The 13,036-nt window shown below is 38.9% G+C and overlaps 1 protein-coding gene across 1 annotated transcript in view; it reads right to left on the reverse strand.

Moving 5' to 3' along the window:
* GPC4 (glypican 4) overlaps positions 1-13,036 on the reverse strand; it is a 155,485-nt gene that overhangs the window by 23,134 nt on the left and 119,315 nt on the right. The gene's annotated exons all lie outside the window — the stretch shown is intronic.

Consider the following 13,036-nt stretch of genomic DNA (forward strand, 5'->3'; position numbering starts at 1 on the left):
GTTTGGCCCTTCTCCATAAGCGCCCAGAGTCTCCACGCAACAGTGAACCCTCAGCTATGGAGCTGGATGTTTTCTAGTGAGAATCTGCAGTTTTCAGAGTGTGTTGACCAAATGAATCACTTTTTTGGTTTGAGGGTGATTCAGGATGCAACTATTCTACAGGGAGCAATATTTGACTAGACACTTGGTTGAGCTAACATGTTATTTAATACAACCATAATGACTTATTCAGCCAAAACTAGGTCCTTAGAACTATTCAAGGGGTGAGGAAAAAAAGCATGTACTTATATAAAATCACTCACCAGCCCCTTCAGTGCTCACCAAGGATTCAAAGGATCAAGAAAAGTCTGCTGGACTTGGAAAGAAAACAAAACAGACCAGGAAATAATGCAAATTTTACCCAAGTTTTTAAATTTTGAAAATACTGTAGCTAAATGTAGCAGAGACTGTCAATTCCTATTAGAAAATGGGGCATTATTTATATTAGAGAAAGGTTTTAAGGTTATTTATACAAGAATGAGAAGGTTTGATTTGTTTTCTTTGGGGGGTTGTATGATACAAAAGGAATGATCCATAACGGTAACACATTAATAACCAATTTCCAATCCTTGTAAAAATCCTTCAAGGTCTTTCCTAATGTTAAGGCAACTATTAAGAGGTGCTTTTGAATATATCTTTTAAGAGCCAGTCTATGTTCCATGCTAAAAGTCAGTGGGGGGAAGAATCCTCATTTTCTTATCAATTTATTAAGACTTTTTTTTAAAACACGTATTCCTGCCTTCCTCAGGAATTTAACATGGTATCTGCATGCCATTTCTGCTATAAAAAGCCTTTGCAAAAAAAGTCCCTCTTTCTGTAATGACTGTTTTAAAATAGGTTGAGACTTTCTACCAAATAACAAGCATTTTCCAAACACTACATTAAAAAAACTACTGCAAGCAGCCTGAAAACAGGAAAATGCTGGAGCAGAACTCTTCACACAGCCTGGATTTCATTTCAGTAATTCAGAACGATCCTTAAGCCACATTACACAGTGATGGCAGTCAACAGGCTACACTGAAGTTAAAAACACATTTCCTTTTAGTTTATTTCAAGCTCCTAACACACAGTCACTGCAATTTTTTTTTTTTGAGCAGCCCACAGTACCAAACAAACAGAAAAGGTCTCGATTTTATCTGTTGCTTGGTAACATAAGCACCCAATAAAAATAACAGGAAATATTTCCCCGGATTATGGTAAGAGAAAGAGATAGGAAACCCAAACTTGCCGTGGGATGTGATGAGTTTATTCAACAACTTCCTAACTAGTTTTGAATTCAAAACACAGACAGAAAGGAAGGATGAAAATGTCCTACCTATTTATCTCATAATAGAATTTTGTAATGCAATAAAATACATGCAATAAGCTATATTCACTCAGGAATATTTTTTCACATGTAGATTAAGTTGAAGCTGCATAAATACTTTAAAGTGTGCCTTGTTTTGTTTTAAATGATTAGACGCAGTTATGACCTATTAAGTCATTCTGTTAACCCCCTTAAAGTGGGTTCTATTTTTGATTTGAAGAGTGTGTAATCTCTCAAATTATTCAGCCTTGGACACATCCCACACTCTTACCACCCCCACCCTCATCCCAGCAGACTTTGCAATTCTAAGTCTTTTTAAGGTTGTGAATGAGAAAGAATGTTAAGGGTGGAAGGAATGTCTACTTTTTGCTTCTTAAGAGCTTTTTGTATTGAGCCTTTTTCAAATTTACATTAAAAATGATTTGGGGGAAATGGTACAATCATTTGTTGAGTAGTTTTCTAAGGAGGTATAGTGGCTAGACAGAAATGAAGGGGGAGCAATGGGAATTGTTTTAAAGGCAGGACAGCTGTTTAGATATCGCCATGGTGAGGCACTGATTTCTAATTATAGCCCCTGTAGTTGGGGGTGGGTGGGGGTGTGTGGACATAGTCCCATTATTTCAGTGTTAATTGAAATCATGATAATGCAGCTCTCTTTGGCATAGGAGTTATTAATTTTCATGGTGCATGTAACCACTTGTGCGTTTTTGAAAGACCACAACAGACTTCGCCCTTCCAGGCAAAACTGCTGCTACAAGCAGGTAAATAAGAAATGTATCATGAACCATGACAAGTAAAGATGGAATAAGTAATACAAAGATGTGTAGCACCAGGGTATTCTTGAACCATCTGTTCCCAATTAAGGCGACATTTCTAAAGTTTGAATTGTGAAGCTTAATGAAGTGAGTAGAAATCACCGGAAGTTTGGGCCCAGAAAAACTGAAGCCCAAGGTAAGTATACGTCAACTAAGAAGTGTCTTGTTCTTGCAGCTGGTTAATCTTGCTGGTACTAAATAAGCCTTTAAAAGGCTTTGTGATACTCAAATCACCCTCAAGTTACAACTGCAACTCTTTTGTTGCAAAAGTAGACTGGAAAAGCAGGGAATGCCACTCATAAAGATAAAGTGGGGTGGGGAGGAGGCGGGGCAAGATGGCGGACTGGTGAGCTGTATGTTTTAGTTACTCCTCCAGGAAAGTAGGTAGAAAGCCAGGAACTGCGTGGACTGGACACCACAGAGCAATCTGACTTTGGGCATACTTCATACAACACTCATGAAAATGTGGAACTGCTGAGATCAGCAAAATCTGTAAGTTTCTGTGGCCAGGGGACCCGCACCCCTCCCTGCTAGGCTCAGTCCCGTGGGAGGAGGGGCTGTCAGCTCCGGGAAGGAGAAGGGAGAACTGCAGTGGCAGCTCTTATCGGAAACTCATTCTACTGATCCAAACTCCAACCATAGATAGACTGAGACCAGACACCAGAGAATCTGAGAGCAGCCAGCCCAGCAGAGAGGAGACAGGCATAGAAAAAAACAGCATGAAAAACTCCAAAATAAAAGCGGAGGATTTTTGCAGTTCTGGTGAACATAGAAAGGGGAAGGGCAGAGCTCAGGCCCTGAGGCTCATATGCAAATCCCAAAGAAAAGCTGATCTCTCTGCCCTATGGACCTTTCCTTAATGGCCCTAATTGCTTTGTCTCTTAGCATTTCAATAACCCATTAGATCTGTGAGGAGGGCCCTTTATTTTTTTTTTTTTTTAATTCTTTTTTCTTTTTCTAAAACAATTACTCTAAGAAGCCCAATACAGAAAGCTTCAAAGACTTGCAATTTGGGCAGGTCAAGACAAGCGCAGAACTAAAAGAGCTCTGAGACAAAAGGCAATAATCCAGTGGCTGAGAAAATTCACTAAACACCACAACTTCCCAAGAAAAGGGGGGTGCCCGCTCACAGCCATCATCCTGGTGGACAGGAAACACTCCTGCCCATCGCCAGCCCTACAGCCCAGAGCTGCCCCACACAACCCAGTGTGACGGAAGTGCTTCAAATAACAGGCACACTCCACAAAACTGGGCGTGGACATTAGCCTTCCCTGCAACCTCAGCTGATTGTCCCAGAGTTGGGAAGGTAGAGCAGTGTGAATTAACAAAGCCCCATTCAGCCATCATTTCAGCAGACTGGGAGCCTCCCTACACAGCCCAGCAGCCCAGAACTGCCCTGGGAGGACGGCACTCACCTGTGACATAGCACAGTCATCCCTCAACAGAGGACCAGGGGGTGCACCGCCTGGAAGAGGGACCCACTTGAAACTCTCAGGAGCCATACTCCAATACCAAGGACTTGTGGGTCAGTGGCAGAGACAAACTGTGGCAGGACTGAACTGAAGGATTAGACTATTGCAGCAGCTTTAAAACTCCAGGATCACCAGGGAGATTTGATTGTTAGAGCCACCCCCCCCTCCCTGACTGCCCAGAAACACGCCCCATATACAGGGCGGGCAACACCAACTACACACGCAAGCTTGGTACACCAATTGGACCCCACAAGACTCACTCCCCCACTCACCGAAAAGGCTAAGCAGGGGAGAACTGGCTTGTGGAGAACAGGTGGCTCGTGGACGCCACCTGCTGGTTAGTTAGAGAAAGTGTACTCCACGAAGCTGTAGATCTGATAAATTAGAGATAAGGACTTCAATTGGTCTGCAAATCCTAAAAGAACCCTATCAAGTTCAGCAAATGCCAAGAGGCCAAAAACAACAGAAAATTATAAAGCATATGAAAAAACCAGATGATATGGATAACCCAAGCCCAAGCACCCAAATCAAAAGATCAGAAGAGACACAGCACCTAGAGCAGCTACTCAAAGAACTAAAGATGAACAATGAGACCATAGTACGGGATATAAAGGATATCAAGAAGACCCTAGAAGAGCATAAAGAAGACATTGCAAGACTAAATAAAAAAATGGATGAACTTATGGAAATTAAAGAAACTGTTGACCAAATTAAAAAGATTCTGGACACTCATAGTACAAGACTAGAAGAAGTTGAACAACGAATCAGTGACCTGGAAGATGACAGAATGGAAAATGAAAGCATAAAAGAAAGAATGGGGAAAAAAATTGAAAAAATCGAAATGGACCTCAGGGATATGATAGATAATATAAAACATCCTAATATAAGACTCATTGGTGTTCCAGAAGGGGAAGAAAAGGGTAAAGGTCTAGGAAGAGTATTCAAAGAAATTGTTGGGGAAAACTTCCCAAATCTTCTAAACAACATAAATACACAAATCATAAATGCTCAGCGAACTCCAAATAGAATAAATCCAAATAAACCCACTCCGAGACATATTCTGATCACACTGTCAAACACAGAAGACAAGGAGCAAGTTCTGAAAGCAGCAAGAGAAAAGCAATTCACCACATACAAAGGAAACAGCATAAGACTAAGTAGTGACTACTCAGCAGCCACCATGGAGGCGAGAAGGCAGTGGCACGATATATTTAAAATTCTGAGTGAGAAAAATTTCCAACCAAGAATACTTTATTCAGCAAAGCTCTCCTTCAAATTTGAGGGAGAGCTTAAATTTTTCACAGACAAACAAATGCTGAGAGAATTTGCTAACAAGAGACCTGCCCTACTGGAGATACTAAAGGGAGCCATACACATAGAGAAACAAAGAAAGGACAGAGAGACTTGGAGAAAGGTTCAGTACTAAAGAGATTCGGTATGGGTACAATAAAGGATATTAATAGAGATTGGGGAAAAATATATATGACAAACATAAACCAAAGGATAAGATGGCGGATTCAAGAAATGCCTTCACGGTTATAACGTTGAATGTACATGGATTAAACTCCCCAATTAAAAGATATAGATTTGCAGAATGGATCAAAAAAAATGAGCCATCAATATGTTGCATACAAGAGACTCATCTTAGACACAGGGACACAAAGAAATTGAAAGTGAAAGGATGGAAAAAAATATTTCATGCAAGCTACAGCCAAAAGAAAGCAGGTGTAGCAATATTAATCTCAGATAAAATAGACTTTAAATGCAGGGATGTTTTGAGAGACAAAGAAGGCCACTACATACTAATAAAAGGGGCAATTCAACAAGAAGAAATAACAATCGTAAATGTCTATGCACCCAACCAAGGTGCCACAAAATACATGAGAGAAACACTGGCAAAACTAAAGGAAGCAATTGATGTTTCCACAATAATTGTGGGAGACTTCAACACATCACTCTCTCCTATAGATAGATCAACCAGACAGAAGACCAATAAGGAAATTGAAAACCTAAACAATCTGATAAATGAATTAGATTTAACAGACATATACAGGACATTACATCCCAAATCACCAAGATACACATACTTTTCTAGTGCTCATGGAACTTACTCCAGAATAGATCATATGCTGGGACATAAAACAAGCATCAATAAATTTAAAAAGATTGAAATCATTCAAAGCACATTCTCTGACCACAATGGAATGCAATTCGAAGTCAATAACCATCAGAGACTTAGAAAATTCACAAATACCTGGAGGTTAAACAACACACTCCTAAACAATCAGTGGGTTAAAGAAGAAATAGCAAGAGAAATTGCTAAATATATAGAGACGAAAGAAAATGAGAACACAACATACCAAAACCTATGGGATGCAGCAAAAGCAGTACTGAGGGGGAAATTTATAGCACTAAACGCATATATTAAAAAGGAAGAAAGAGCCAAAATCAAAGAACTAATGGATCAACTGAAGAAGCTAGAAAATGAACAGGAAACCAATCCTAAACCAAGTAGAAGAAAAGAAATAACAAGGATTAAAGCAGAAATAAATGACATAGAGAACAAAAAAACAATAGAGAGGATAAATAGAACCAAAAGTTGGTTCTTTGAGAAGATCAACAAGATTGACAAGCCCCTAACTAGACTGACAAAATCAAAAAGAGAGAAGACCCATATAAACAAAATAATGAATGAAAAAAGTGACATAACTGCAGATCCTGAAGAAATTTAAAAAATTATAAAAGGATACTATGAACAACTGTATGGCAACAAACTGGATAATGTAGAGGAAATGGACAATTTCCTGGAAACATATGAACAACCTAGACTGACCAGAGAAGAAATAGAAGACCTCAACCAACCCATCACAAGCAAAGAGATCCAATCAGTCATCAAAAATCTTCCCACAAATAAATGCCCAGGGCCAGATGGCTTCACAGGGGAATTCTACCAAACTTTCCAGAAAGAACTGACACCAATCTTACTCAAACTCTTTCAAAACATTGAAGAAAATGGAACACTACCTAACTCATTTTATGAAGCTAACATCAATCTAATACCAAAACCAGGCAAAGATGCTACAAAAAAGGAAAACTACCGGCCAATCTCCCTAATGAATATAGATGCAAAAATCCTCAACAAAATACTTGCAAATCGAATCCAAAGACACATTAAAAAAATCACACACCATGACCAAGTGGGGTTCCTTCCAGGCATGCAAGGATGGTTCAACATAAGAAAATCAATCAATGTATTACAACACATTAAAAATTCAAAAGGGAAAAATCAAATGATCATCTCAATAGATGCTGAAAAAGCATTTGACAAAATCCAACATCCGTTTTTGATAAAAACACTTCAAAAGGTAGGAATTGAAGGAAACTTCCTCAATATGATAAAGAGCATATGTGAAAAACCCACAGCCAGCATAGTACTCAATGGTGAGAGACTGAAAGCCTTCCCTCTAAGATCAGGAACAAGACAAGGATGCCCGCTGTCACCACTGTTATTCAACATTGTGCTGGAAGTGCTAGCCAGGGCAATCCGGCAAGACAAAGAAATAAAAGGCATCCAAATTGGAAAAGAAGAAGTAAAACTGTCATTGTTTGCAGATGATATGATCTTATATCTGGAAAACCCTGAGAAATCGACGATACAGCTACTAGAGCTAATAAACAAATTTGGCAATGTAGCAGGATACAACATTAATGCACATAAGTCAGTAATGTTTCTCTATGCTAGAAATGAACAAACTGAAGAGACACTCAAGAAAAAGATACCATTTTCAATAGCAACTAAAAAAATCAAGTACCTAGGAATAAACTTAACCAAAGATGTAAAAGACCTATACAAAGAAAACTACATAACTCTACTAAAAGAAATAGAAGGGGACCTTAAAAGATGGAAAAATATTCCATGTTCATGGATAGGAAGGCTAAATGTCATTAAGATGTCAATTCTACCCAAACTCATCTACAGATTCAATGCAATCCCAATCAAAATTCCAACAACCTACTTTGCAGACTTGGAAAAGCTAGTTATCAAATTTATTTGGAAAGGGAAGATGCCTCGAATTGCTAAAGACACTCTAAAAAAGAAAAACGAAGTGGGAGGACTTACACTCCCTGACTTTAAAGCTTATTATAAAGCCACAGTTGTCAAAACAGCATGGTACTGGCTCAAAGATAGACATATAGATCAATGGAATCGAATTGAGAATTCAGAGATAGACCCTCAGATCTATGGCCGACTGATCTTTGATAAGGCCCCCAAAGTCACTGAACTGAGTCATAATGGTCTTTTCAACAAATGGGGCTGGGAGAGTTGGATATACATATCCAAAAGAATGAAAGAGGACCCCTACCTCACACCCTACACAAAAATTAACTCAAAATGGACCAAAGATCTCAATATAAAGAAAGTACCATAAAACTCCTAGAAGATAATGTAGGAAAACATCTTCAAGACCTTGTATTAGGCGGCCACTTCCTAGACTTTACACACAAAGCACAAGCACCAAAAGAAAAAATAGATAAGTGGGAACTCCTCAAGCTTAGAAGTTTCTGCACCTCAAAGGAATTTCTCAAAAAGGTAAAGAGGCAGCCAACTCAATGGGAAAAAATTTTTGGAAACCATGTATCTGACAAAAGACTGATATCTTGCATATATAAAGAAATCCTACAACTCAATGACAATAGTACAGACAGCCCAATTATAAAATGGGCAAAAGATATGAAAAGACAGTTCTCTGAAGAGGAAATACAAATGGCCAAGAAACACATGAAAAAATGTTCAGCTTCACTAGCTATTAGAGAGATGCAAATTAAGACCACAATGAGATACCATCTAACACCGGTTAGAGTGGCTGCCATTAAAGAAACAGGAAACTACAAATGCTGGAGAGGATGTGGAGAAATTGGAACTCTTATTCATTGTTGGTGGGACTGTATAATGGTTCAGCCACTCTGGAAGTCAGTCTGGCAGTTCCTTAGAAAACTAGATATAGACTTCCCATTCGATCCAGCGATTGCACTTCTCGATATATACCCGGAAGATCGGAAAGCAGTGACATGAACAGATATCTGCACGCCAATGTTCATAGCAGCATTATTTACAATTGCCAAGAGATGGAAACAACCCAAATGTCCTTCAACAGATGAGTGGATAAATAAAATGTGGTATATACACACGATGGAATACTACACGGCAGTAAGAAGGAACGATCTCGTGAAACATATGACAACATGGATGAACCTTGAAGACATAATGCTGAGCGAAATAAGCCAGGCACAAAAAGAGAAATATTATATGCTACCACTAATGCGAACTTTGAAAAATGTAAAACTAATGGTTTATAATGTAGAATGTAGGGGAACTAGCGATAGAGAGCAATTAAGGAAGGGGGAACAATAATCCAAGAAGAACAGATAAGCTATTTAACGTTCTGGGGATGCCCAGGAATGACTATGGTCTGTTAATTTCTGATGGATATATTAGGAACAAGTTCACAGAAATGTTGTTATATTAGGTAACTTTCTTGGGGTAAAGTAGGAACAGGTTGGAAGTAAAGCAGTTATCTTAGGTTAGTTGTCTTTTTCTTACTCCCTTGTTATGGTCTCTTTGAAATGTTCTTTTATTATATTTTTTTTTTTTCCATACAGTTGATTTAAAAAAGAAAAAAAAAGGGGGCGGGGGAATATGTAGTGCCCCCTTGAGGAGCCTGTGGAGAATGCAGGGGTATTGGCCTCCCCCACCTCGATGGTTGCTAACATGACCACAGACATAGGGGACTGGTGGTTTGATGGGTTGAGCCCACTACCATAGGTTTTACCCTTGGGAAGACGGTTGCTGCAAAGGAGAGGCTAGGCCTCCCTATAATTGTGCCTAAGAGCCTCCTCCCGAATGCCTCTTTGTTGCTCAGATGTGGCCCTCTCTCTCTGGCTAAGCCAACTTGAAAGGTGAAATCACTGCCCTCCCCGCTACGTGGGATCAGACACCCAGGGGAGTGAATCTCCCTGGCAACGTGGAATATGACTCCCGGGGAGGAATGTAGACCTGGCATCGTGGGACGGAGAACATCTTCTTGACCAAAAGGGGGATGTGAAAAGAAATGAGATAAGCTTCAGTAGCAGAGAGATTCCAAAAGGAGCCGAGAGGTCACTCTGGTGGGCACTCTTACGCACACTTTAGACAACCCTTTTTAGGTTCTAAAGAATTGGGGTAGCTGGTGGTGGATACCTGAAACTATCAAACTACAACCCAGAACCCATGAATCTCGAAGACAATTGTATAAAAATGTAGCTTATGAGGGGTGACAATGGGATTGGGAAAGCCATAAGGACCACACTCCACTTTGTCTAGTTTATGGATGGATGAGTAGAAAAATAGGGGAAGGAAACAAACAGACAAAGGTACCCAGTGTTCTTTTTTACTTTAATTGTTCTTTTTCATTTTAATTATTATTCTTGTTATTTTTGTGTGTGTGCTAATGAAGGTGTCAGGGATTGATTTAGGTGATGAATGTACAACTATGTAATGGTACTGTGAACAATCGAATGTACGATTTGTTTTATATGACTGCGTGGTATGTGAATATATCTCAATAAAATGAAGATTAAAAAAAAACTTAAAAAAAAGATAAAGTGGGGCCATCTCTGAGTTAAGTATGCAATCAGTAGCCCCAAGACCAGGATGCTTTTCATATTTGACTTTAAAGACCTCTTTGTGTATGAAGTGGGTGAGGTGGCTCTCTTCAGTTAGGAAATACATTCCCCACTCTGAAAGGTCTTTTTCAAGCCCAAGATAATTCATCCTATTGGGCACCCAAAAAGGAATGTTTGTTTCTCAAGTTCTACTTCCACCTGCAAACAACACTTAGGCCCTTGGTGGAAACCTATATGAAAACATATTGCTTGAGTGCCCGAGCTGGTAGAGAATCTTACTTATTTAATAAACGAAATATAGACTCAACATGCTCAATTTGAAATCCATTTTTGAAAGCCAGGTCATTTGTGTCCCCACCACCCCTGTATTTTAAAATAAAATCTCTGTTTCACTGATAGTCATACTCCAAAAATTAATGTAATGAATATTTTCTCAGTGTGTAAGAATCACTTACATGCTTCTACACAGAAACGTTCCAGAGACAGATTTTACATAATTTGTGTTTCAGCACTGTCAGAAACTGATTTGATGTCTATGTGTCTTTATTATGTAACTTACAAAATATAACCCAGCTCGGTTGATGGGTTTAATTTCAAATCAATCCTTAAGTCTAGAAGCTCAGTAGTGAAACAAACTCATTATTTGTTTTTAAAGTTTCCAACTACAAACACAACTTCTAAAGTAGCCCAAAAAACATTATTTTGAACTAAATTGGCAAATGAAGTTTCCTCTATGTAAATTAAGCCATATAGTGTGTATTCGTTGGATTCCCATACAACTATGCAAATATCTCTGAGGTAGCTATGAGAAGAGAAGAAATATAGAGTAGAGGGCAACTCTAACAATCTGTGGGGTTATATTTAGAATGCAACTTTCTCAACTTAAAAAATACTAAGACCCAGTAAATCTCCCTTTTTAAATAAAATTCATACCAAAAGAAACATGAGAAATTGGTTTCCCAAATATCTGTCATTTCTTTAAACAATTTGAGGATTACCAACACAGAGGCCTGTTTAAAAAATGTTTGAGAAGAAAATCTTAAAAGTTCATATGTCTTTTTCCCCTTCCTTCCTCTCCTTTGCTTTCTCAATATAAAATTAGAATAGTGGTAACAGTGACTAATTTCTGGGTGATGAGATTATGGGAAATTTTGGTTTTCCTTACATTTTCTCTATATTTTGAAGGGTTTTTTTTAAGTGTATAAAAATTTTAATCAGAAAAAAATAATCTTTAAGTATTAAAAGATTTTAAATAAAATATTTGCAAATTAAAAAAAAGAAACAGCTTGTGACTTTTTCACTTTGGGTGACAAACTATCAGATTGTTAAGAGTGTTTGAAGCTTCAATATTGAATCTTATTGATTTCCCACAGTTAATTCTTAGAATGATATTAGGAAGATTGCAACCCCAGGAAGCAGCAAACTGCTTATTTCTCTTCCTACCATGGGAGATGGGGTAATGTGACAAAGGCAAGCTTCTAACCTTCTCAACCCCTTCCCCATTGTTTCTGCCTCCTTCCCACAAGGTTGAGGGTTCTAGAATCTCACTTCTCTAATGGGGCTCCCACCTTGCAAAGTGAGGTTAACACCAAGGTGGGCTTCCTATCAGCTGCCTGGTTCTTTTTCCCAGGAATTAACACTGGAACTCAGGGAGCAGAGGCTTAAGGTAAAGAAACCACTTTTCAAATACTTGCAAAGTGCTTTCTCCTCCTTGTGCACCCACACAGCCGTTCAAACCACCTGGCAGCACTTTTCCGCCTATTCAGCTTATGAGGAATGCAGGACTTGTTAAAAGAGGTTAAATGTGTTAGGTAGACTACAATGTAAGCAACTATGATCTGGATCAACTGTGCACTGTTTTAGGGACTCTGACATGAACATCTCCAAGACTGATGATGAATCAATTAATAAAGATTAATAATGGTTGCAGAAGGTGGAAGAGGATCATGAACCAGATTATTCCTTTAAGTATAACTATCTTCTCCCCACTACTCCCCCACCCCCATATCACTCTCATATGCCCCAACAAATATTTTCGATTTAGAATGAAAACATGAGGGGGAAAAGGTGTGAACAAAAACATACTGGAAAGAATTGTTTCTTCCTGACAGTTCACCGCCTGGGACAAACAAAACTCTAATAATGACTGCAAGCAATCAACTAACACTGATCATCACCCAATTCTAACAGGAAATATCCTGTAGCACTGATTTTTCATCATCACGATTCTTTAGAATTTTTATCTCCACTTTGGTAGGTTTAAGTTTTCCAAGTAGGGTCATCGTGTGCTCTGGTTTGCCCACGGCCATCCTGGTTTACACCTGTTGTCTGGGTTATAATTAAGAAGCACCTCCCGGTTTGGACAATAAATTATGTGGTTGCCCTAACTCTAAAAGAACTCTCTGAAAGGGTGTCAGGTTTATATTTTAGTGTTTATCACCATACAGCTTTTATTTTGACCACTCCTCCAGTCCTCAAAAAAAGCCTAGTTGGCTTTTCTTTGAGGGCCTGAAGGTAACAACACTACATTGATTCTTCCAGAAAACCTTACCCCTGTTATCTGTTTCTTCACTAGTATTGAATCATGGAAGGTTAAGAGGTAGAAGGACCTTCAAGGAGTTTTCAGATGTCATCTTTTGGGGGGGGGGGGGGGTAAGGGAGCAGCAGAACCTTTTACCCCTTAAAATATTGCTCAACACTCTACTACATAAAACCAAGGAAAGCCAAGCTTCTCTGGTAGA

This window comes from Choloepus didactylus, chromosome X (genome assembly GCF_015220235.1).
Source record: "Choloepus didactylus isolate mChoDid1 chromosome X, mChoDid1.pri, whole genome shotgun sequence".
Classification (NCBI taxonomy): domain Eukaryota; kingdom Metazoa; phylum Chordata; class Mammalia; order Pilosa; family Megalonychidae; genus Choloepus; species Choloepus didactylus.